Here is a 25630-nt window from a genome sequence, read left to right on the forward strand (position 1 = left end):
TACAAGCTGTGAATGTTTCCTTAGAGAGAATCCACCGACTACTGACAACAGCAAACACCCATTATTTCTCTGTCTTTAAAAATAAACTTTTTTCTTTTGCATTTTGTCTAAAAATGTTCACCTATGGATCGTCACCTACAATCATACTTCATGACATCTTATTCATCAGTTTTGCCTAACAGGCTCTTCTGAAAACAACTCAAACACCTTCTGGTTGAGATACTATATGTGGACATTCAAACACAACTTGGCCCAACATGTCAGCTTTTCCAACAACAGAAACCACGCTCTGTGAAACATGTTTGCACCGATCATTACTTGACACATCTCTGGCTGACCTATAGATTTCAGTTAATGTTAAATCCTTTGTTCCTTTGTTTGTTTGTCCACTGTACACCATTAAACACTAGAAACTGTGTGAGTGAACTGCAGGCCAGCATGAACAAATAAACCAGCGAGTTCAGTGAATACACACGTGTTCAACAACTGGAGCCAAGAAAGCTCACTTTGGACTAGAAAACACAGTTCTGCAGATGCAGTATGACAGTAGTTTGTTGTTGTATAAAAATTAAACTTCTACATTTTGATGGCATTATGAGAGGCTGTTGAAATTGTGCTTATTTTGAGTGTCAGAAATTATTTCTTCCAACTGAAAAAAAATGTTGAAAAAGCTAACTTTGAATAGGGGCAATTTGCAATGAAAGGAGTTCCACTTAAATTACAGGGAGACATGTTAAATTACTGTAAAACTAATAAAAAAGTAATACCATCCTTTAAAAGCAGGATATACAGAATTTGTTGACTGTGAGGCAGGCAGTGGCTGAGAGGACAACAGCAGACTACAAGAGAAAGGAGGAGGAGCCCAGTTAGGACCAGTCCATTAAGCTCACTGCAGTCATATGGTTTATAAAGTGAGCCTATAATTAAACCATAGAAGCATAATTTATTTACAGCTTAATACAAATACATTCAAGGTTAAACCTTTAATCATTTTTGAAGTACAGCATGGTGATTATCAGTGACAACACTAGCTAGCAGCGCACAGACAGAGGGAAAGTACCCTGCACAGACTGTTGCATAGCAACACCCATCCCCCAACTCTAGCACAAACTAGTCCACAGTATGGAAATCTACAGCCAACACGGGACAAACCATTCTGACAAAGGGCAGGGGGTGAGGGGGGGGATCTGTTCTTTTTACAAAAATATCATAGGAAAAGGAAGTTCATGATGAAAAGGTCAAGGATATTGACAAACAAAAATACAGTACTTTTTTGGAGTTCTGTGTTTGCAGTGTTAAAATATTATACTGCGTTTGAATTCATTGTTTTTATGCAATTAAAAATATTAAGCCCTTTCAGGGAAAATTTTACTGCTCCCCCTGGGCTCTCTGGTAAATCTCTGATAGACTGTATCTGAACTGCATACATATATGATCAGTCAATGTATTTTTGCAATAAACTGATCACTTGCTGTCGCTGAGCTGAGTACCAGGTTAGCGTCAGTCTTCAATGCTCTCTAATGACTCCTGAGGACCTGAGTCAGACTGTAACACAATATCACAGGGCTCTTCTTGATCATGCTAAATGACAGCTACTTTTAGACAAAATGTTGAATTTAATAAAAAACAGTGAGGAGGACAATAGTTGTATTGAATTCTTTCCATCACATAAGTATTAACAGGCGATGCACTTGTACCTTGGGGATATGTCTCATAGAAAGCGGTAACCCCCCCCCTTTTTTTTTAAACTCTATTCCTCAAAACAAAACAAAAATCTCCAAAATAGCTTAAATATGAATTCATGCTGTTCAGCTATAAACTATTTAAGCCATAGATAATGTAGACATTGTGTGCATGCCAATCAGGATCACGTTTTCTTCCTTTTCAGTGATAACCATATATTTGCAGGTTGTGTTAAGACCTGAGAAGTAGAGGCAATCACTAACAAAACACAAAGTAGCACAGCATGCACTTTAGTCTCAGCTTAGCTAGCAGCGCACAGCCAGCGCTAAATTGCACACTTACGAACACTCAACCTAGAACAAGCTGCAGCCACCCTCCCCCTCTTTCCATCTGTCTCTCTCTCTCTCTCGCTCACTCACTCACACACACACACACACACACACACACACACACACACACACACACACGCGCGCACACAGTAACAGCCTCTCCCTCTGAAACATGGGCTGAACCATTCTGGTGTAGGGAGGATGTGGGGGTGGGGCATTCAAACAAAAGAATTTTTTGTTTTTTGTAAGCAATCGAAGAGTCAAACTGCAGTTACAGAATTGCTAAATGAGAGCAAGTAGTTAATTTTTTTCTGATTTTACCCAAAATGCAAAATACTACTGCTCAAACCAGTTAAGCACCTTTGCCCTGAAATATGCAGATAACTAATTAATTCTAATTAATTACAGTGATTGCACTGAAGATTAAAAAAAATTATCTCAGCAAAACAATATTTCAATATTTAAAGTATTTTTTATGTATATATTTTTATCATTTACTATCATTTACTTTATCATTTACTAAGAAAAAATGGTGTTTTTTAGCCACAAAGTCTCATGCTAGCTGCACCCAGTAAAAATTAGAGCACAGCTTGACACAGTAAGCTGCCTCTACCCGCCCAGCCTCTCCCTCTGCAGGGAGGGCTGCTGTTAAACCAGACTGAGCCATTCCAGCGCGGGGGTGGTTCCTTTACTCAAGAGGACCAAAGAACACACAACAAAAAATAAAAAAATAGAAAGCATATATGGTTCTTTTTGCATTATCACTTCTTCTAATGAGGTTTGATTCTTAAATAATAATAATAATAATAATATAAAATAAACTACTTAATTTCCTGATTTGACTCAAAACAGACTATCAAGCTGAAGAAATACAATGAAAATCCAGTTTTATTTCAATTGTCCTTCATTTGCAACCTGCACCTGTCTTCATCAAATGCCCTCTTGCAAGAGTCATTAAAAGCTTGCTGTGCACTCTTTGCCTAACCCTCCTGTCTTCCACTGCAGAAACACAAAATGGCCACCAGCGCTGCTGCGAGGAGCATGCCGAGCACAAGCTGGAGCAGATCATATAACAAGCCCCGCCCACAAAAAAGAAGAAAAAAGTAATGTGTATCTGCTGAAATGTTGATATGCGTATGTAGATCTCGAGGAAACAGCAAATATAACGGCTGAGTGTTATCTCTGCATGTCACTGATCTCCTGTAAATCCTGGTTTAGCTTATCTTTGTTGTCAGAGAACACAAGTCCTGTGTTCATTGCTCACTAACACCCTAAGTTATGACTGAAGAATTAGCAAAACTACGTCAAATATTACTAAATATTTTATGAATCTAAGTCTGAATAAGTGTATAATAAAATCATGCCTTTTCTCTTTCAGATTGGTATGTCCTTCAATCTGTAAACCTGACACTTGGCTGTCTCAGGCTGTCAGACACTCAGGACGCTGTTCATTTTATTTTCTGATTAACACACTGAAAAAACAATTACCTGCTATCTGATATTAGTCATTTGGAATGAAGGCTAAATACTGAGTGGAAAAAAAGATGTCAGCCAGTGAGGGCAGAGCCTGCATTCCTACTTTACTGCGCACAATGCGCAGTCTTCCCCTCCCCCCACCCTCACTGCCTGCATCTGGATTCAATGAAACCTAAAATGGCCACCCTGGTCTCCTGTGCGCAGGCACACTCAGCTCTTACAGCCTGCTACATCAGCCACAAGATCTCATCATGTTTAGGAAGAACCTCACCAATGAAAAAAATTCTTGTGTGCATAATTCTGACCAAGACATTTAATGTTAGCTAAAGTGACCTTTTATTTTGAAACCAAAGCAAATTTTTCATAATTCCCCTAAAGCAGGTTGCAGCCTTGGTTCTACGGCTGTCACAACTGTCAAGGTTAAACTTTATTCTTCCCGTGACCTGACATCATTATACTTCCAAGTACCCACTGAAACAGTGAATATCAGTTATTTTAATACGATCCAATCTAAACTTTCCTAACTAAGATTTCCTAATATTCTAGTACATATATTATAGTATTTCCTAACCAGTTGCTGATTTGACCAAAAACTTGTTACAAGCCATGACTGCAAGCTCAAGATTGTCAGGAAAGATGTTTTTTGGTTTTTTTTGACTCACGGACAGGGTAAAGTTAAATAATTAATTATATACAAAATTAAAAAAAATAAATATAACAATGAAATCAACTCACAAACATTCATGACATGTTTGCATATTCTTTTTGTAAATTATCCTTTTGAAGCTGCAGTTTTTAATCACAGTGGATGTATGTGCAAGTCAGGTGGACTGGAAAATCTGAATGACCCAGAGGTTTGAGAAAAAGTGAACGGATGTTTGCTCTGTGATAGACAGCATGGTAGGAGAGGCTCTAGCCTGTCAAGATATTGAACAGGATGAGAGGTATAGAAAACATTTGGATGGATGCATTAAAATAGGGGCACTCTAGAATGAGTGCTGGTGAAAACACAATCCTCAGGGCAATGCATATCACTCTTAAAAGGAAAGAAATATGTTCAAGTACACATGAACTGACAGTATTTTCCACAGAAACAGCAAAAAACAAGACTTCATCTGTGAACACATTCTAGATATGCTGGGAAATTCATAATTCATCATCTGTAAGTGGATCGAGTCGTAGTTTCTAGCTTGAGTTCACTCGGTGTCTGCAATAAACCGAACACAGTCCATCAGGTACAGTCTACTACATACTACAATAATTTTTCATGCTTTCCTCATGGATTTACACAATTTTGCTTTTGCCACTGTTCAACAGGCAGGAGAACAGATCAAACTCTGGCACCAAATTGTCTATACTGCATCTAATTATTCATCTTTCCTTTATGTACATGTATACCATTTGCCATCAGGCCAGGGGGCAAATTCCCTTCAAATGTTCATTTAGATGAAAATCCCAAAGCTCATAATAAAAAAACCTCAGTAGCAGTAAAACACTACAGAATTTGCAGCACAAAAATAAATAAATTTTTGAAAATAAATTAAATCTGTGAAAAGGCAATTGACAAAGATTATAAGGGTGAATATATTCCAACATGTAAAAAATAAATAAATAAAAGGAAAATTATTTTGAAAACATAAATAAACTGCTGACTTTAAAAGCACTGACTCTTAGCCTATCATTGCTTAAATACTACGCGTGATTTGTTTTTTTCCTTTTCTTGTAACAAAGTGGACTCCAGCAAAAGCAGGGTAGAAGGAAAAAAGGGAAGAAAAGTAGGAGGGGTGGGGGTGGGCAAAACCAGGAGATCCATGTGAATCAGGCAAGCAAGCACATGGTGATTATTTTTCAGCCAATGTGAAGCTGAGAGGGATTTGTGGAACGACTACAGAAAAACACTATGGATGGCTACCAGTACCAAATTAAAAAAACCATCAGGTTGCAAAATAAAGCTAACTATGTTCATTTTTTAAAACCGTAAAAAGAATAAAATAAAACTTAAAAAAAAAAAACCCACACATTTTTAGTTAACTGTAGAACTAAAACATCTGCATGTAGCTGTACCATTTTTTGTTTTTTAAACTCTAAAGACCATGTGTGGAATAACTTGAGTTTAGGTTACATCACATGATCTAGCGATAGCTAGCACCACAAAGTCAGATCCCAAGTCCACAGCCTGACACAGAGCACCGACACCCCTCCCCCACACCTGCAGTCTGCTCTCTGGAGGTTTACAGCCAGGCGTGGACTAAACCATTTCAGGAGAAGGGGGCTCTCTCAACAAGGGAAGGAGCTATAAAGGTGAAATGCATTTTTAAAGTTGTCTAAATGAATCAGGCTCTGTAGTTAAATGTTCAAATCTAAATTAGCCTGTACTGAACAGGAAACTATTTTTAGTGTCTTCTAGAACTCCTGTGGAGGCAGTTATTTCACCCCTGGGTTTGAAAAACCTACTCATTCTTCTTAAGCTATTCAATCAAATTTTATTCCTATCTGTGTTGCAGTGACTTGTCCATGTTTATGTGGCATTTCTCAGATTTTTGCTGCAAGGAAATAAAATCAAAAACTAAGGAAAGATAAATCCAGTGCTTTTTCTCTCTGCCCAAAAACACATTCAAGAATAAAGTGGCCATGAAAAGCACACACCATTTTTCTGTGAAAAACTTTGCAGCACACAGCTAACATTTCCTTACTTAATAATATGGATAAGTAAACAAGCTAGCCTCTTCGACACTTCCCCACCCCCACCCATTTCCCTTTGAGGGACTGCAGTGAATGCTACAGCACAAAATGGCTGAATAAAGGAGAGAATTTCTTTTGTCATGAATATGGCTGCCCTTTTCCACATGTGCCTTTCTACTGCCTCTCTATGACATTTGTTCCTCCCTTCCCTGCTGGTTGGTGTAAATGGAAGACTTTGTTTTTTAGTATGAAAAGAGTAGCCATACTTTTAAATCAATATTAATTTAACCCACAACAGGTAGTAAATAGTAATTTGAATTATATTAGTTAACACTCTATAGGAGCTATCACAGAATAGACAACTTTATATTGTGACTGTTTAATAATAGCGCTTTGATGTTAGCAATCTGTCAAAGTATTCCTAGTAGGCTAGGCTACAACAATTACCAGTATTTTAATTGTATTTCCATGCAGCAAACTTCTGAAAAATTTATTTGTGAAATACTGATACTTTGTGGGTGGCATGAAACAATGTACAACCAGAGAGAACAAAAATGTGAACTGCAAGGAAAGAGGACTGCTGCTGCTTTTGCTACTAATGTTCACGAGAATGCATCTTCTTATGTATAAATTGATAGATTGATCTAGCTCTAAAGTTTGATTGATAAGCAATTAATCACTAGGAACATGCCTACCTTGTTCCACAAATTCTTGCGGGAGGACCCGATGACACTTGGCAGACACTGATACCACGTTTCCACTGACAATGTGCCGGTGCTTGTACCAGTGCTGGTGTCGGTTCCAAGGAACCGGCAAACCGCTTAAGAATGAGCCTGCATTTCAACTGCTTTGCGAGCTGATCCTTTACGTATGAGCAGGGCTTTCAAATTGTTTTGGGGTAGCAGGGGGGCATCCCAAACTAGCAGGCGCCTTATGACCGAGACCGAAGCCATGACGGCAGCAGACAATATGAATAGTCACATGGCAGTCACATGGCAGTCATGAACCAATCAAATAGCTAAGATTGAAAGAACGTAAATATTGCCACGTGCGTCCACATGGGGCTGGAAATGCAGACGGCGGATGGCGCAAAAATTTTTTTTTTTTAGGAAAATTAAAAAGTAGATGGCGCAGAGCGGTGGAGTAGGTGGAAAATGCACCTGCCGCCGGCATAATTTGAAAGCCCTGATGAGTGTGGGCGGTTCCTTGTCTGGAAACAGAAGCTGAAGGGCACAAACGTGGCAGAATACACTCTCCTTTTGCAAATTTTATTTCTTGTGCTGCAAACATATTTTACGGTCCAAACAAAACTACTGCAACTTCTGTGTGCGGCACAAGGTATACAGACAGCGATTACGAACAAGACGACAAGTACGCACTTTGCTTCCTTTTACCTTTTATAAACTGATACAAAGTTCAGCCTTTGGGCCGAACCTAATTCACAGCCATGAGAATCGCATTGCTTTTCTTGTGTAATACACACATTGCAGTGAAATGGTGGTTGAAAACTTTACGTTGAGATGGCAGAGTCACACCATTCTGCCGCTTGTGTCAAATGTTCCTTGGTTCCAGACCAGCTAGTTTACAGTGCTGGAACAGAACCCATTTTTTGGCCGAGCACCGAGTGAGTTTGCGGTGGAAAAAGCTCTAAATAGTTCAAGCACTTGGCACCAGCACCATGTCAGTGGAAAAGGGGCTTGACTCATCAGTGGGCTGAACGAAATGATGAGTGGACTGGGGTACAAAGGTAGTCCTACCCTATTTAGCAATAACCTTACACCATCCATCCATTTTCTTCTACTTATCTAGGGCCGGGTCACGGGGGCAGCAGACTAAGCAGAGAAGCCCAGCCCTCCCTCTCCCCAGCCATCTCCACCAGCTTATCCGGCGTGATCCCAAAGCATTCCAAGGCCAGCCAAGGAATATAATCTGTCCAGCGTGTCCTGGGTCTGCCCCGGGGCCTCCTCCCGGTAGGACATGCCCAGAACACCTCACCCAAGAGGCGCCCAGGAGGCATCCTAGTCAGATGCCCAAACCACCTCAACTGGCTCCTTTTGATGTGGTGGAGCAGCAGCTCTACACTGAGCCCCTCCCGAATGGCTGCACTCCTCAACCCATCTCTAAGGGAGAGGCCAGCCACCCTTCGGAGGAAGCTCATTTCTGCCGCCTGTATTCACAATCTCATTCTTTCTGTCACTACCCAAAGCTCATGACCATAGCTGAGGGTAGGGACGTAGTTTCGCTTTTACACTCAGCTCCCTCTTCACCACGACAGACCGGTTCAGCGTCCACATCACTGCAGACGCAGCCCCAAGCCGCCTGTTGATCTCCCGTTCCCTTCTCCCATCACTCGTGAACAAGATCCCGAGATACACTCCTGCACCTGGGGCAGCAAATCATTCCTGAGCTGGAGCGGGCATTCCACCCTTTTCTGGCTGAGGACCATGGCCTCAGACTTAGAGGTGTTAATTCTCACACCAGGCTGTGAACTGTTCCACTGCGAGCTGGAGGCCACCACCTGATGAAGCCAACAGGACCGCATCATCCGCAAGTCGAGATTCTGAGGCCACCAAAGTGGAAGCCTTTTGCCACATGGCTACACCTTGAATTGGTGACAGAGAGAAGCCCTGGCGAAATCCAAATCCAACCTCCCGGTTTTTACTAGGATGCCTCCTGGGTGAAGTTCTTCAGACATGTCCCACTGGGAGAAGGCCCCAGGACAGAAGTGCTTGAGAGATATCTGTCAACTGCCTTGGGGAAACCCTTAGTGCCTTCCCGGTTGCACTGTACAAGGTTGCTGAGGAGTGGTCAGGGTAAGTCTGCTTAGACTGCTGCTCCCATGACCCAGACCCTCGGGACCAAATGCCTGCTTGCTAGTGTTGCTAGCTAAATGTGATGATGGCGATCCCTTCATACTATCCCAAGTACTTAAACATAAACTCCTTTATTAAAAATCTGTTTTAAATCACCAAAAGGGTGGTGTGTGGAGTTTGAAATGTTAACATTATATGTTACTGACAGTACACCAACTGAAATGTCAGGATATTAGGCCGAGTAGCCTACTATATGCCTCGTTACTATGAGGTATAACGTTACTTATATTATGCTAGCTTACGTTAGCTACTGCAAACATTTTAGTTTATGGAACGTAGCTGATTTCATAACAATGCCAGCTTTCTTGAACAAAATAGTATCATGTACTTCAGGATAACAAAGCCAAGTATTTCATGGTTCTAGCCAGCAGTTGATCACCCAGCACTGTGCCAGGTTAAGTTACCATCACACCAGTCTGAGAATTACACCAGTTCACTATTACATACCCAAGGGGTTGAAGTCCAACCCATTCTTGATTTTGCCTCAAGAAGTGACACAGATGAGAGTTAACCATATGCCTCCGAACGTGTCGAACGCGACACAGCGTAGTTCAAAAGTGCCACAGTTTGCGGACTTCTGTCAACAAATACCATAGTAACCCCTATATGACTGAAGTGCAATTTCCGAGCTTTCCAGAACTGTTTGAATTTTACCAATAGGACAAATGGTTGCAGAGTTACAGTAAAAAGCCAGCTGATCAAATTTCCCTTGATCAGCCAACCCGCCACTGATACGCTACGTCTTAACCAGCTGTTCGCGGCTAGTAAGGGTAGGAAACCGGCGCTTCAGCAGCAATTGCCCAGAGTTAAAGGGTTAAGGAGCTGCAAGTCAGTCTCTACTATTGTAAATTAACATCTGAAGCAATGCTATGCTGATGATGCCTTGCTATTCTTGTCATTACCCCAATATGACTTGGGTAAAAGCATACGTTCCTCCTTTCCTTGTAGTTTTCTTGACCTGAACAAGAGTTGTGTTCCTTAACATTTCACAATGCCTTAAGACTAATGTTCTCAGCAATCACTGCAGCAGTGGCCTGCTGCTTTGGATTACTTCCTGATGTCATAAAGGGAATTTGGCCCTTTTTTACAACAGACACTGTTTCAGACACCTGAACAAACAACAGGAACCTGGGTTAGGTAAAAGGTGTAACATTTACAGGGATAACCGCATAATCAGCCTCACAAAATATTCAAAGTTGGTGACAGTTGTCAAAAAGATCTGTGGGGAATTCTTTCAAAGAAAAAGAAAAAAAAGTAAAAAGTAAACAATCTACAAATCATCCACAACTATTTGCAGTCATTTTAGAGCAAGGGACAACCTTTGAAATATAGTGGAATAGTTTCCAGTAAAAACTGAATATTGTTTTTGTACAAAATACCCATTTCTAGATTCTAATGTTGTACCTGACCAAAAAAATTACTGCTGATGGTGACTGCTTTTCTTTTCTAGATCTGATAGAATTGCTTTAAAAAATAAAAATAAAAAATGGTGCTTGTATCAAGTTTAAGCAATGAACAGCAAGTTCCAGTTTCTTCCCAAAGCCCAAATACAAGTGTGTTACATTAACTTGTGATTCTAAATTGTCTGCCAGTGTGGATGTGAGAGCATGCTGTTGTCACTTTCTACTCAGCTAGTCCTGGGATAGCCTGGTGTACCTTGCCTCTCACCCAATGGCAGAGGGATAGGTTCCATCCTCCCAAAAACCCTAAATTGAAAACAATTTCAGAAAATGGATGGATGGAATGGGTTATGGCAATGTGGAAGAAGTTCTTCAGAAAAGAAAAAGCCAGCCACCAGAACCTCATCATAACAATAGTCATTTGCCAAACAGAGGATACAACAGAGTGTATCGCTGCAACACATTTTTCCACGCCTCCCCTGCTCTCTACACCTGTCTGTGTGTTGTGTTCGCTGGGCTGAGGATTTCAGCTGTTAGCTACCAGAACAGATCGCTATCAGTACGTACAGTTTGCTAGTGGGCATGGCCATTAGTACTAGCGATCGTTCGGTGCAGAGGGGACACCCCCAGGCACCCATTTGGTGCGGAACGGCTCCGTTAAAAGATTAATGATTTAATACCTGATTAGCGACTAAAAACAGGCCTGCAATAGAAACATATTTAGGACATATGTGAATACAAAGTATTACAACATTAAGCGCATGCAGCCCCAGTTTTTCAACCAAAACCTTGATAATACAACAGCAGCACCGAAGATGCTGACGCCAGTTTAACGTGGGTCTGACAAGAGAAGCTGAGTCTAAAGGGCCTAAGTCTAAATGCCTTAGTTTAGATTGTACATTTTCATATACAGATTTAGTCCGTTAGTCAAACATCAGCTTCAAAAAGGAACAATGCAGTTCTCGCCCTGGTTGCGGAAAGCTGGACCAGCTCTTCATCCTCTCGAGGATATTTGATTGTGCATGGGAGTTTGCCCATCCAGTCTACATGTGTTTTGTGGACCTGGAGAAGGCATTCAACCATGTCCCTCGGGGTATCCTGTGGGGAGCGCTGCGGGAGTATGGGGTGTCTGGCCCGTTGTTGCGGGCCATTCAGTCCCTGTACAACCACAGTGAGAGCTGGCAATAAGTCAGACTTGTTTACTGTGGGTGTTCAGCTTTGCCAGGGCTGCCCTTTGTCACCGATACTGTTCATAATTTTTTATGGACAGAATTTCTAGGCGTAGCCATGTGGTGGAAGGCTTCCACGTTGGTGGCCTCAGAACCTGATCTCTGCTTTTTGCGGATGATGCAGTCCTGTTGGCTTCATCAAGTGGTGGCCTCCAGCTTGCAGTAGAATGGTTCGCAGCTGAGTATGAAGTGGCTGGCATGAGAATTAGCACCTCTAAGTCTGAGGTCATGGTTCTCAGCCGGAAAAGGGTGGAGTGCACTCTCTGGATGCCCCAGGTAGAGGACTTCTCTGGGTCTTGTCCATGAGTGACAGGAGAAGGAAACAGGAGATTGACAGACAGACTAGGGCTGCGTCTGCAGTGCACCAGTCTGTCATGGTAAAGAGGGAGCTGATAGTGAAAGCGAAGCTGTTGATTTACCGGCTCAATCTACGTCCATACCCTCACCTATGGTCATGAGCTTTGGGTAGTGATCGAAAGAATGAGATCACCAATATAAGCAGCAGAAATGAGCTTCCTCTGAAGGGTGGCTGGCCTATTCCTTAGAGATACACTGGCTGACTTGCAACAAATACTGGTTAAAGAATGGGATGCCATCTCACAGCAGTAGTAATGAGGAGGAGGTTGTGCCAGGCTGTTGTGGATGTGTATGGTTCTTCAACATGATACTGAGGCCCCCATTTGTTAAATGAATAATTTGTCAAACTGCCATTATGTCTTGTTTCTTCAGACTTCAATGATTCAATCCAGTAAACAAGCAAATCAATAAGAGTCAATAGCAGAATAAGCTGTATGGCATTGGAATAGAAGATCTGGCAAGTTTTTCCATGGGCACAACCCACATACTAAACTAATGCTCAAGACACAAATGCATTTTCCTTAAAAATATGGTGCCATTTAAGGGGAAATAAACAGGCTTTCAACAAAGAAATAATCAACCAACTCATGATTTTGGTAAGTCAATCATTTTTCAAGTATTTAATTCTTACTGTTTGATAGAGACTGAAGGAGCATTAAGGAACAGGTGCCAGAGAACTGCTCGGAATTGCTGCTTTACGTTTCAATCTATAAACCGCCATTATAAGCCAAAGGAAAGATGCTTTCTCCAGGAAGCAACACCAGCACCCAAGTCTGCTTGAAATCCACACCCTGGGCCACATGCATACGTGGTCCATCCATCTATTCATTATCCAATTCAGGGTTGCTTCCACTAACCACCTAGTTCGTGCATTGTAATGTAAATTTTCCATGGACAAGTCTGCATAGTATCAAAAAACAGGGGGGGAGGCATGCAGGCATCTGCATGGACTCTCATGCTCATCAACTGTTGAGAAATTTTTCGGACTGAGTGAACTCACAGAAGCGGAAAGGATTATCCAGGTTTTAGTCTTTGATTTTGTCAGGTGGCTCCATAGTGTAGTGGTTTATATGTTTTCATAACAAGTGAAAGACCTAGGGCTGGGGGATATGGACCAAAAGTAATTTCTTGACATTTTTTTAGCTGAATGGCGATATACAATATGTATCATAAACAAAACAGGCACTTCGAAGTCAAAGCTACATGCCCCAAATATCACGCAGGCACTTTTATTAACATTCAGCTGTGGATGTACATGAGAAATTGCTCAAAAATAAACTATTAGCATATTTAAATAATAATGCTCCTCAAATAAATTAATACTTTTTTCCTCTAAAAAAAAAAAAAAAAAAAAAAAAAAAGACTATTAAAATGTAAACAGAAAAGATACAGAGCAAAATAGCAAAAGGCTCACTTATTCTTTAAAAAGCCAGTCTGGTGAAATCTACTTCACCTGATAGTGTATCCTCCTGTGCGTACTCTTGTACATCGAGTACTCTGTGCAAATAACAAAACATGTAAACAGACGGAATGAAAAAAATTCCATTCTTCAGCCACCAGGATTCTTATCAGCTCAGTAAATCCATAGACATATGTGCTAACGTATCACAGAAACGTGCCCACCCGCGCAATGCAGCATCTGCAAGCACACAAAATAGACCCACTTCCGCTATTAAGTTCACGTGACTTACAGTACAAACCAACTTCTGCTATGGAGCTGCGGTATGACGAGGGCCCTCTTGCCTGCAGCAAGGGACGAAGGTTGTATGTTCACAAAACACACCGACAGCAGAGGATTTCAGGTTTTCAAAACTCTCCATAAGTTGTCGACGTCACCGGAAAAAGTCACTAAATTTGTCGCTAGTCGCTTTTTGGGAAAAAAAAAAAAAGTCACCAGCGGGGTCTGAAAAGCCGCTAAATCTAGCAACAAAGTTGCTAAGTTGGCATCACTGCCATGCTGTTGTTTCCTCTATGATTTACGGGTGATGTGGTGAGGGAGAGTGGGAAAGAGAAAGAGCGGGGCACTGTGAAGTTGTGCAGAGACAAACTGGGAGAGGAGAAAGGTGAACTGGTGGATCTACAAGTATGACTGTAACGCGAAATAGACTATATTGATATAAACAATATTGTCTCATATCGCGTATGAAAATATATCAATATTTCTTAAAAACTTGATAGGACAGGACAGGACAGGACAGGAAACAAATTCCTTTGGGATTGCGTAAAGGAAGACATCCAGTGTTAAACTCTGCAAATCACCCGCTGTGACAAACCCTGGTGAATAAGGGAGTAGCTGAAAACAGTAGTCTTTGACTTTGTCACTCCACTGTTATCTTTCAGATTCTTGATATTGTACCTTTTATCTCTGTTTAATACATATACCACCCCACTGACTGTTGTCCCCTCCCTCCTTCTAAATAGCATGTTTGATCAGTGGTCTGGGGGTTAGCTTACCTTACCAGACTCATGCTCTGGAGTGATAAGCCCACAGTATACCAGAACACTTAAACACCATAGCAAACTCTTAGAAAACAAGCCAATACTGGTGAGCAATACAGAAAATGTGTAATAATAACATTTTTGACAATACAGAAAAAAATAAATAAATGAAGGGCATTTAGTATTCTCATGCAATAAACTACTGTTACTGATGACACACTACCTAATTTGAAATATGAAGCTACTGAAACAAGGTACCATCTGCAGCACCATTATAGTGCAATTGGAGTAACACAGTATTATAGCCAGTGACACAGCACAAGTCAAATGTAAGCACAAACGTGGCCTAAGTATTTTCTCTGGAAATTTGAGTAAAAGTATAAAATAACCACTTAAAACTGTAAATTAACGGTAACTAAAGTAACGTAATCTTGTAATGCTTCAGGAGCTGCACAATATTGCCATTGAAAAATATTTTCTACCGGAAATGTTATATTTTAGATCAAGCTTTTTAACCAACTGCTAAAAGCCCTCCTTTACCACCATGTAACAGCATTAGTAATTTCCATCCACTGTTTGCTCTTCCTGTCATATAGATTGCAGCAAGCAAGCGCTCCAGTGATGCTCAGTGGAGTCATTCATTTACATATGGGTTGCACATCACCAGCAGTTAGCATCTCCTCCTTCGTAGCCTGGTTGTACTCAACAGTGTGTTTTTGCTTTACGTGGTGAAACACTATTGTTGTTTCTAGGTATAGTGGGAACAGTTTTCTCGCATAGTTTAGCAAACTACTGTGCTTTATTGATGGTTGCTGAAGTAACTCCCTTTATGGGTAGTAAATCATCATCGGAGACTGTCATGCAGCTCTTGCTGTCAGACATGACTGGGCCTGTCTCTTTGTTGCATTCTTGTTATCATTGCTATAGCAATATAGTAATATGACAATTTTATATCACGTAAAAATTTATACCGGTATTATCGCAGACGATATGACATGACACAGCCATACAGTCCAACTACTACTATTTGAGGGACTGTAGAACAATTTTGGCTAGCACTGCTGCCAGCAAATTATCAGTCTGCTAAACCCTGAATTGGATAATTGGACAATTTAATAAACTAGAGTTTCTGCTGCCAATTAGCAAGAGGAGCAACATTTAAACATCTAGTCAGCTAGTCATGTACATCCCTAGGTAGCAAAGACTGAACTGTCTAAATAAGACTGAAATATAGCTAGGTAGCCTGCACAGGTAAAATAAAGACGTACAAAAGACTACAGCCACCTTGTCTGAAAACTATTGTTATAAGGTTTACTACTATAGGTAATGTTAAATAACTAACATTACTTTGCCATTTTACAAGTCGCTAACTTTTTTTTTTGACATTTCATGATCTCTATTTGCCACATCAATGCTCCTCTGTGTAACACCCCTTAAGCACTAATATTTCTGTTAAATTATTTATTCAGTCCCAGGACTGAATAAATAAAACAGACACAATGAAACACTGTGCAGGAGGATACACCAGTGTAGCACACACAAGTACGAGCGTGCTCATTTTATTAGGATAAAATCTGTGTAAAACAGACACCAAATACTTCGACCTGACCACTTTATTACACTGTGTGTGTGAAATATAAAACTAATCTAAAACAACCAAGATTTCAAATCAGCAGCATGGCAAGACATAAATGATGAATAACCAGCACACAGTATTTTGAACCTAGATCACATTTCTCATCTCTCTCATTTTCAGCCCGAAGCAAAGGAACCGGCTCCAACTGGCTGAAACCAGTTCTCATAGACTTGGCATGCTTTCAAAATCTTTGAAACAAGAGCATATTTTTCCGTTTTAAAGCTAAAAATACAGTACTGGAACCCGGTATCACACCTGTCCTAATTTTCATATGAAAATTTTCATAAAATGACATGTAAATGAGAAAATCTGCAATTACACGAGAAACACAAAAACTGATTTGTCCTTTCATTGTAAACAAATCAATTATTTCTGTATCTTCACCTCAGATTTATTTGTTCAAAATGTTAAGGATTAGCTTAAATTTCAATTAATATTCAGTGACATGTTTCTACCCTAACTACTATGATATGCCATAGGTTAAATTGTTTCATTTGAAGTGCACTGTTTCGTAGCAGTTTAAGATAAGATATAATATGATAAATAATGTTATACAATGATACCTATAGTATTGGTACTTAATAAGACCATATGGGATTGAGAGTCAACATGCATTTGTCACTAGGCCAGCTATATGATGTGATCTATCATTTGCAATCATTTTTCTACAGAACATCCTGCAAGATGCAGGTATGCTCTTTAATGACATGGTAAAGAGATGTGGCCTAGTGGAAGGGTACTTTATACCCTTTTAAAAATGTTTAATATGCACACTGAAGATTCAGACGAATCTCAGTTATGTTGTGCAATTCTGCACAGGTTTCTCACTGAGGCCAAAGACTACTGGCCTTTAGTTGTCATGAGCCAACAGCTGCACAGCGCTGACTTACATCTGGCAACAAACATGTATAAACTAGGACTGCTGTCACAGAAACACCTCTTTTTCTCCACATGTGGATCATCTGAAGGTCTCAATTTTAACTACAGAAAACAGAACCAAATTATTTTTTATTTATACTTTATCTTAATGCAGCTAGCTCTACATATTGCCGCATATGTACAATCAATAAGATAATCTGACACTGAATCAGAGGTTAAATAAATTCAGCAAAGTCAAATATAAATTCTCTGAACAGCTACATGAAAAATGTAGGTGGCACCTTTAAGGGCTGCTTCCTCTTCAGCAGAAATTTAAAAAAAAAACAACAACTGCGTAATGAATTACAAGTGCACCATGTGAGCACTGCCACTGGGTGAAGTGGGGGAGGTGAAACCAGGCCATACCATGTTCCAAAAAGGTAAAAGCAAACATTAATCCACTGACTTTATATGGAAATATTTATTAAGATCATTATGATATGATGTTGGAAAATATGATGAAAGAGTCCAATTCTGAAGACTGGCAAATTTCCCAAATTTGTTGGTGTCTGGACTTTTTGATGCAGTTCACAGACCACACAGTTGGTCATGTATTTATCTGCACATCATTTCACCTAAAACAAAACAGACTGAGATTTCTTCTTTTTAGTAAATTCAGGTGGCAGGTCAAAGACAAAACCTGCTCAACTCTTGTCTGATTGACTTTAGGCCACACCCACATCCTAGGACAGTGAAATGGAAAATTACTGGATTGTACCACTTTAAACCAAAGGGGGGTGTTAAACTGCTCAATGTGAGGAATGCAACTGTCTCCTACACACTTAAGCCATTTTATTTTTTCTATTCTGCCACATTAAAATATTTAGTGTTGAGCTTCAGTTCAGGGTCACTGTCTAATGAGACACACTGAATTATGTGTTTTTTTCAAAATCCCTTACTCTTCAGCAAAGATCTCCAAAGACCACAAATTAGAGTGACATAACCAGTTTATAATTTTTGCATTTCCCTCATTAGGTTTTATCTCAGGGTAGACAACTACACATAAAACACTATCTTTCTGTTTGTCCCTCCCCCAAATTTCCACCTCTGCAGCATACTGATTATGTGTGTAGCTTTCTAGCATCAAGACAGCACAGTCACTACAGTGATGTTGTAGGACTGGCCTTTAAAGTCCTGAACTGAGGTAAAACACACCCAAGACCCAGCTATAAATTTCCAGTAGCTAAACTGTGAAAAAAATCAATTATATATACACAGGTTAATTTTGGTCATACCAAGTTTCAAAATGGAGTGTTATGAAACCGCACACTCATTGGCTAACAACTTATTAATCACAAGCCATTAGCCAATGAGTGTGAAGTTTCACAGTTAGATCCACCCCTACTCATCACATCGATTTTTTATTTTATTTTTTTTTGCAACCACGATTGCAACAGTGGAAACACTACTTGAAAATGTGAGTTCACAAACTAGTGGATGATGTCACGGTAGCTACAGCTATCTTTTATACTTTCTGTGGAGGTACAATCCCGGTCTATAGGGGGTCACAATTGCACTCTTTGCATCCAAACAAAATACAATCTTATTAACAATCTACCTGAATACAGCTAAATCAACAACCTGCAGCATTTGTACAGTTATTGAGAAAATCTGATACTGGATGAGAGAATAAATAGATATAGCAAAATCAAATATATAATTACTCCTAACATGTAAACAAAAGCTTTAAAAAAAAATTTTGGTGGTGCCTTTAAGGGCTGCTTCCTCTTCTGCAGGCGAACAACAGACTGTGTAATGAGTTACAAGTGCACCGCATGAGCATGGCCGCTGGGTGAAGTGGGGGAGGTGAAACCAGAAACAAGGCATGTTCCAGAAAGATAAAAGCAAATATAAAACTGCTAACTTTATATAAACTGGTTAAAAAAAAAACGATGATGTTAGAAAATATTATGAAAGAGTCCAGTTCTGAAGATTGAGAAATTGCTCAAACTGGTTGGTGTCTGAATTTAAGTGCAGTTCAGACACTAAACACTCAGTTGGTCATAGATCTATCTGCACATCATTTTACCTAAACCAGAACAGATTGAGATTTCTCCTTTATAGTAAACCCATGTGGCAGGTCAAAGACAAAACCTTCTCAACTCTTGTCTGATGGGCTTTAGGCCACACCCACATCCTAGGACATTGAAATGGAAAATTACTGGACTGTACCACTTTAAACCAGAGGAGAGGAGGAGGGGGGGTTAATGCTCAATGCCAGGAATGCAATTGTCTCCTACTCACTTCTCACTTTAGACATTGTTTTTAAATATTCTGTCACATTAAGATTTTAATATCGTAGGAACTTTCCATTTAAGCCCAATATCTAGTAAGATCTTTTTTTTAAATCCCCAACTCTTCTTTAAATATCATTAGAAAGGCAATGATCAAAGCGATAAAGCTAATTTTGGTTATGTTTCCATTTCCCACATTATTTATTATCTCAGGGTACATCTACACATTAAAATCTGTCTTCCTGTTTGCACCTCCCCCAAATTACCATCTCTGCAGCATATTGATTATGTTTGCTGCTTCCTAGCACCAATACAGCACAGTCGCTACATTGACTTAATAGGACAGGTCCTCAAAAGTGCATTTCCACTTTCTGAACTGGGAAGCAAACAAATTACACAAAAGACACTTGATTACTTGTGTCACACGAGCAAGGTGAAAGGTATAAGGCCAACTCCTTGAATCAGCGATGCAATGTTTATGTTAGCATTTGTTAGAAACAAAAGAACAAGATATGCATTTTTAAACTTAAATTTAAAAACGAGAACACATTACCCATGTAATAAAAAATTACCGAAATACTATATCAACCTTCGCAAAAAAAAAACTTGAGCAAAAAAAGAAAAAGCAGAAAAAACAAGTATTGTAAATAAAAGCTGCAAATAAAATGTTTTAGCGCTATCATGAAGATAGAATAAAATATCAATATTAATGTTAGTATAACATTATTAATTTAGCTAGCAGATCTACTCCTAGCTGACACGTTTTTTTACTGGCTGCTGTAATTCCAGCCTGTAGGGGTCACTGCTGCGCTGTGTGCAACCAACTGCCATAAACAGAAAAAATAAAATTTTCTTTTTCACGTCAGACGTTTCTGTTAATAACCTCAAGTTCCACGAAACATGCCATTTACTGCTATTAAATAAAATGACAAACGAGCTCAGTTTGGGTAGTATGCTAACTGCAGTACCTCCACTCACCGACTCTCTGCCCCGTTCGGCGATGTTCCCGCGATTTTAGGCTTCGTCGTATACCGTCTCCTCCTCCTTTTACCTGCTGGTGTCCAAACCAACTCTTGCGGACCCCTGTGTGTGAAGCGCCGGTGCGGTCGGGGTGTGTTGTCAGTGAGGCATCAAGTCCACGTTCTCAAGATGAACCGGAGAAACTAGTGAGCTGTGCTACAACTGTTGTGTTCGCGGACTCAACCGACTGCTCTTCTCCCCCTCTGGCTCGCGAACAGACTCCTCCTCTTTTCGCGCATGCAGAAAACTCCAACTGCTGACGTCGGGGGCGGTGGGGGTTGGTCGTTAAACGACAAACGGTCGCGCAGTCCAGCGATGCGGTCTTACAGGGTTTTACTCAGTTTTGGTATTGTTTTGTTTGTTTGTTTTTCTGTAAATAGCCTCCTGTTGGTGAACGTTGGTAGCTAAAAGCCGGCAAGGTATGTATATGAACCGCTCCAGGACGTGTTAGGTCGGTTAGTATGGAGGATTTGTCAGGACTGACAGAGAATGTGCTGCAGCACTTCTGCTTAGAGTAACCGCGCCACAGCAGCAGCAGCAGCAGCAGGATTGAGACAGCCTCACAGAGCCAATGGGTGGAAGAGAGAACAGGGAGCTGAAGGTTGGCATGGAGGAGGGGGAGGGGTGTCCAGACAGAGCCCAGAGACGTTATAATGGCTAAGGGGGAGGGGTCATATGGAGGAGGAGCTTGCTGCCAAACAACAGCCTGAAAATTTTGTCTGTAACTTAACTACAGACAGTGATGTGATTGTAGCTTTGTAAACCTACAATCACGGTCACGCGTGACCGACTGGATCTGCATGCATGATGGTGATGTAGGTGTCACCTTTGAGTATCTCACCTTCTTGATGGAGGTGCACACATGAGAAGAGAGCACAGTCCACCTGAAGGACCCAGCGGGTAGTTAATGTTAGTATTATTATTATTATTACCTTTCAATTTTTTGTTTGTTTATTTATTTTTTAGAAACAACAGCCTTTTTACACTGTCATTTACTTCTGACATCAGAAAGCATTAATTCAGGTCAGCCATTTTGTGCACTCACTTGTGCTGAAGGAACTTGCTGTTTCCCAGGGGGCCAGCAGGGGGCGAGTTATGGCGCTCTTCTTTAGCTTCTCATGTTTGTCGCTGTCCACAAAAGGAATAACTTAAACCATTCCACCGCATGTTTTCTGAGGCCCCTTGCAGCAGAATCCATGTGATCAGGAATGGGAGAGCTGGTATCTGTGCTCTCCAAGAGCCTGCGTGTCTCTGTTTTTCTCACACTCTCTTGCAGACCAGACATGTCTGCAGTGCTGGAGAAAGAAGCCTTGAGCTTAGACAAGTCACCCCTGTGGTCAGTTCAGTTCGGCTACACTGTAGCTTAGACCTTACACATTGAAACTGAATAGAAAGCACTGAAAAGCTTTTCAATTTAGCCTTGCTTAGGCAGCACATGAAGCAGGACTATTGCATGAAACAGCCTGAAGCTGTCAGCGTTTGGTGAATCACTGTTTAGAGTCCTCAATAAATCATAACATGCTGTCATAATGAACGAAGTATTTTTCGCATCATTGCCTGTGCAAGTGAGGAATAAATACTTATAAAATTACAATACTTTTGAATGTTTTTGTGGGCAGTTTTTACGTTCTTAATACTGGAAACCTCACTATCTGCAGATGAGCTTGTTTGATTTGCCAGTTATAAAGTTGTCTGTACACATGCCTCTTTATTTTTAAAAAATACATTTCAGTAATCACATTTTTGTCCTATCTTTACGCTCTCACCTGTAGCTACAAATTTGCATATTAAAACCACAGCAGGCTCGACTTTCTCCTGTAATTAAAAAAAAGTTTGTATGCATTAGTCTGAGGTTTGCACACTTTCACACAATACTCCTCTTTGATGACTGAGTTCATGAGTCATGCTCATGATTTTTGTGTATAATTTTTCTCCAAATACAACTTCGGTAAGCTTTGCAAGGTTTGCAGGCTTAGTTTGGTTGAGCTTTCTGAAAGGTGTTATCCAGCCTTATCCAGATGGCTTCAGACAGTGACTTTTGTGTTGAGTGCGTAGGTATGGTCTCCCTTTACTGAGACTCCTCCATCAAATGGCATTTTTGTTTGGACTTTCTGCCCAGCAGGTTTACAGTTTTTACTTCCACAATTCCTGTTAATTGCCATTCTTAATGACATTGTGATAATCTTTCAAAACCCTTCTCTGCTTTTCAGGTGTCAGTTAGCTTAACTTGGGATTTCCTAAGTGGTACAACAAAGTTTGAATAGTCAGAAAATTTGTTTGTCCAAGTCCATCCATCCATCTGCCTTCTTTCTTAACCATTTGTCCCATTCAGGGTAGCCAGGGGAAGCTAGGGCCTATCCTAGCTATCATAGGGTGAGAGGCAGGGTGTGTCCTGGACATGTACAAGACTGAGTTCTGAGATTTCACCTGAATGTTTGCATGTGTCAGTTAACTAAGTAATGAAATGAAACACTGAAAACATTTAGTGTTACTGCAGAGGTTTATTCATTTCTTTTTTGAAAGTTAATAAAACTTTTATTATGCCCCGAAGTGTCCAAACTTCTGCAGGTATTGTAGTGCTTGTTTATGACAGAGGAAGATTTTGGAAGGCATGTGTAACAGACGCATGTTTTCAGTACATTACTTAATATACTCTGAAGCTAACTGTAAACCAACAAGCTGAATATATATACTTCCACAAAAGGTAATGACCAGTATGTTGTCTGTGTCAGATACAAAAAATAAAAACATTCTGCAAGGTCAAACCATGCTGGGTGACCATTTTAATGCCATTATGTTAAAAAATATCAATATTAATACCAAGAAACTCAGCTTTAACCATTGTCCAAACATACTTTGGCTGTTTTTAACGGCAACTGAACACAATAAATCAGCTGGCCTAATGAGGGCAGACCGCACAAACTGTACCTCATGGTGAACCACAATCCCGATCTGTCAGCCCAATGGAGGCATGTGTCTACATGGTGTGTCAGGACCTTTAGAGTCTTGGCATAAGCAAGAAAACACCAGAAAATCTTATTAAAAATTAACAAAAGTTTCTTATCAGGGCAGCAAAGGGTGCAAAGTTTCAGACTGTACTTTAGTCGGTCTTTAATTTGCCGTCTCCCCAGTACAAAGTTCATGTAAGCTCAGTTTATTTTTAATGTGTGTAGGTAATAGTATGGTGCATTAAGCACTAGTAAATGGGCCTGATGGGGCTCTCTGTATCCATGCAGCTCCTTGCCCAAACCATGCATATCCAGTAGTGCGAGCATGTCAGAAGAGGACAGCGGAATATTTCCAACTGTGTGCCTCATCTCAGAAAAGACAACTGTAGAAAATATCCCAACCTGATTATCCCAGATGGTCTGAATTGGATAAGTGGAAAAAAATGGATGGATGACTGGCTTATGTAAAGCACTGGATCTGTTTCTGAAACTGCCGTTTATCAGAGTTGGGAACTCAGACTGCCTTAGTGCTAAAGGAAAATACAAATGAAAAAAATATCTACAACAACAAAGTTTTCAGACCACCCCCACCATCAACCCTCCTTCTTTTGATCTCATACCTAAAGGTTCTTAGTTGTTTCTTGGTTACAACGCTATTGGGCTGACAAAATCTGTCCACTGGCACTGATGCAGACAGAAATACACTGTTGGAATTGTATCTCAAAAAACTGATGTACTGCATGTTACTTGTTTCTTTAAAAAAAAAAAAAAGAAAGAAAGAAAAAGTAATCATTACATTTTTACTATCTGCAGTAACTCGCTGCGTGACCTGTTACTCTTAAGCATTGTCTGAGAGGCATAATTATTAGTTAACAATACTAATACAATATTAAAACTTACAGAACCAGAACACGCGTATAAGAATAAATGTATGAAAATTTATATGTAAGCATGATTTACAAACATTTAATATTTTAATCACATTTTCACAGATAATTTCAACACACTGAGCAGTGTCAGTTTATGAAGTTGTCTAGCAAAATTTAAGTTGTTAATCATTATAGGAAAAAAAGGCTTCAAATTGATGTTAGAGCAAAGTGTTAGCAAAAATGGCCAGATGTTGTTGGTTTAGTGACATCTAGAGGTAGGACTGGCATTATTTAAACACTGAAATTAAAAAGTTATTGAATTGTAAATGTAGTTGTGTAGACGCAACCCTGTACATACAGATGTATATGTTTCAAATATGAAACATTACAATTTAGTTACCTTTAAGTCAGTATTGTGTCATCACAATCTGTTACATGTGGCTTTTCTCATCACGAGACCTGATTATCCTGTTCTTCCTTGGGAATTCTCACTCTGTCAATTTCATCTTCTGTAACAGTTTCTGTAACAATTAGTGGTTACAAAAGTGGTTAAGAACATTGTGGGTTCCACCAGCTGGTTTTTCTTAAAGTAAGAAGTTCAAATGAACTTGTTTGGCATGAAACCAAATTATGTCATCTTCTGGGGATCATAACTATGCTCGGTCATTGTGTGGAATTCTCTTGATTATGTTTTCATATCCGAAATACATAATGATGATGCCCAACTAAAGACCAGAAAACCAAAGGACCAGTAAACCTTATTTGTGTCTATTGTGTTAGGTCAGTGAAAAAGGTTTTAATCAGATGGAAATTTTGATCTAATCTATATGCATAATAGACTGTCATAATAATTATTGTAAGGGTACAAAATAAAAAATAAAAATGGTCTGTTGTTGGTGCTCTTTTGAACCAAGGACCAGCTGACCTACTTATCGCCCCTCTGCAACAGAACCAGCATGAGCCAGCAAACCAGTATGGTTTGGTAGGATCAAAAAAAAGATAAAGTAGCACAGTGATACATAACATACTGTCACAGTGTACATGTATCAACAGTAACTACATACTTAAACATTTAATATTGATATGTTAATGATCCACATATGAGACTATTGTAAATAATCCAGCACTAGGAACTTTCTAGGTGGCATCATAAGTGGTGTTATCGGCTGATACCTGCAAAAAATGGAAAAACAAAAAAAAGAGACACAGTACCTAGCTAGAAAATAGACATCAAACACAGAGCCTCTAAAACAGACAGTAAATCAAACGGGCTCATCATCAGCCTTTGCTCAAACAAACTCACACAAGTACTTTTGTTTCAGTTGATATTGTATTGATGGCAGATGTTTGGCCCTGTGCAATCTTTTATCGGTTCATCTGGTTCCATTTTCACTGTCCGTTAAGTGTAATTGTTTCTTTTGTAAGCTTTTTCCACAGTTATGGTTTACACATTCTCTGCATCTCCCTCCACTTGGAGTGAAAATTGTTTGCCAAAAGGAAACGAAGCACAATAAAAGAGTTCAAATTTTCCATGGAT

At 39.9% G+C, this 25630-nt stretch overlaps 1 protein-coding gene across 5 annotated transcripts in view; it reads right to left on the bottom strand.

Moving 5' to 3' along the window:
* Positions 1 to 20860, bottom strand: part of atf7ip (activating transcription factor 7 interacting protein) — a 40832-nt gene extending 19972 nt beyond the window's left edge. For 2 of the 5 annotated variants that reach the window (XM_030729377.1, XM_030729359.1), the window contains exon 1: positions 20235 to 20859. The gene's annotated coding sequence lies outside the window, so the exon portion shown is untranslated. Of the gene's footprint in view, positions 1 to 20224 lie in introns of all 5 variants that reach the window. The other 3 variants (XM_030729394.1, XM_030729385.1, XM_030729367.1) reach the window with 3 other exon arrangements.
* Positions 20861 to 25630: the final 4770 nt, after the last annotated feature.

This window comes from Archocentrus centrarchus, chromosome 1, assembly GCF_007364275.1.
Source record: "Archocentrus centrarchus isolate MPI-CPG fArcCen1 chromosome 1, fArcCen1, whole genome shotgun sequence".
Taxonomy (NCBI): Eukaryota; Metazoa; Chordata; class Actinopteri; order Cichliformes; family Cichlidae; genus Archocentrus; species Archocentrus centrarchus.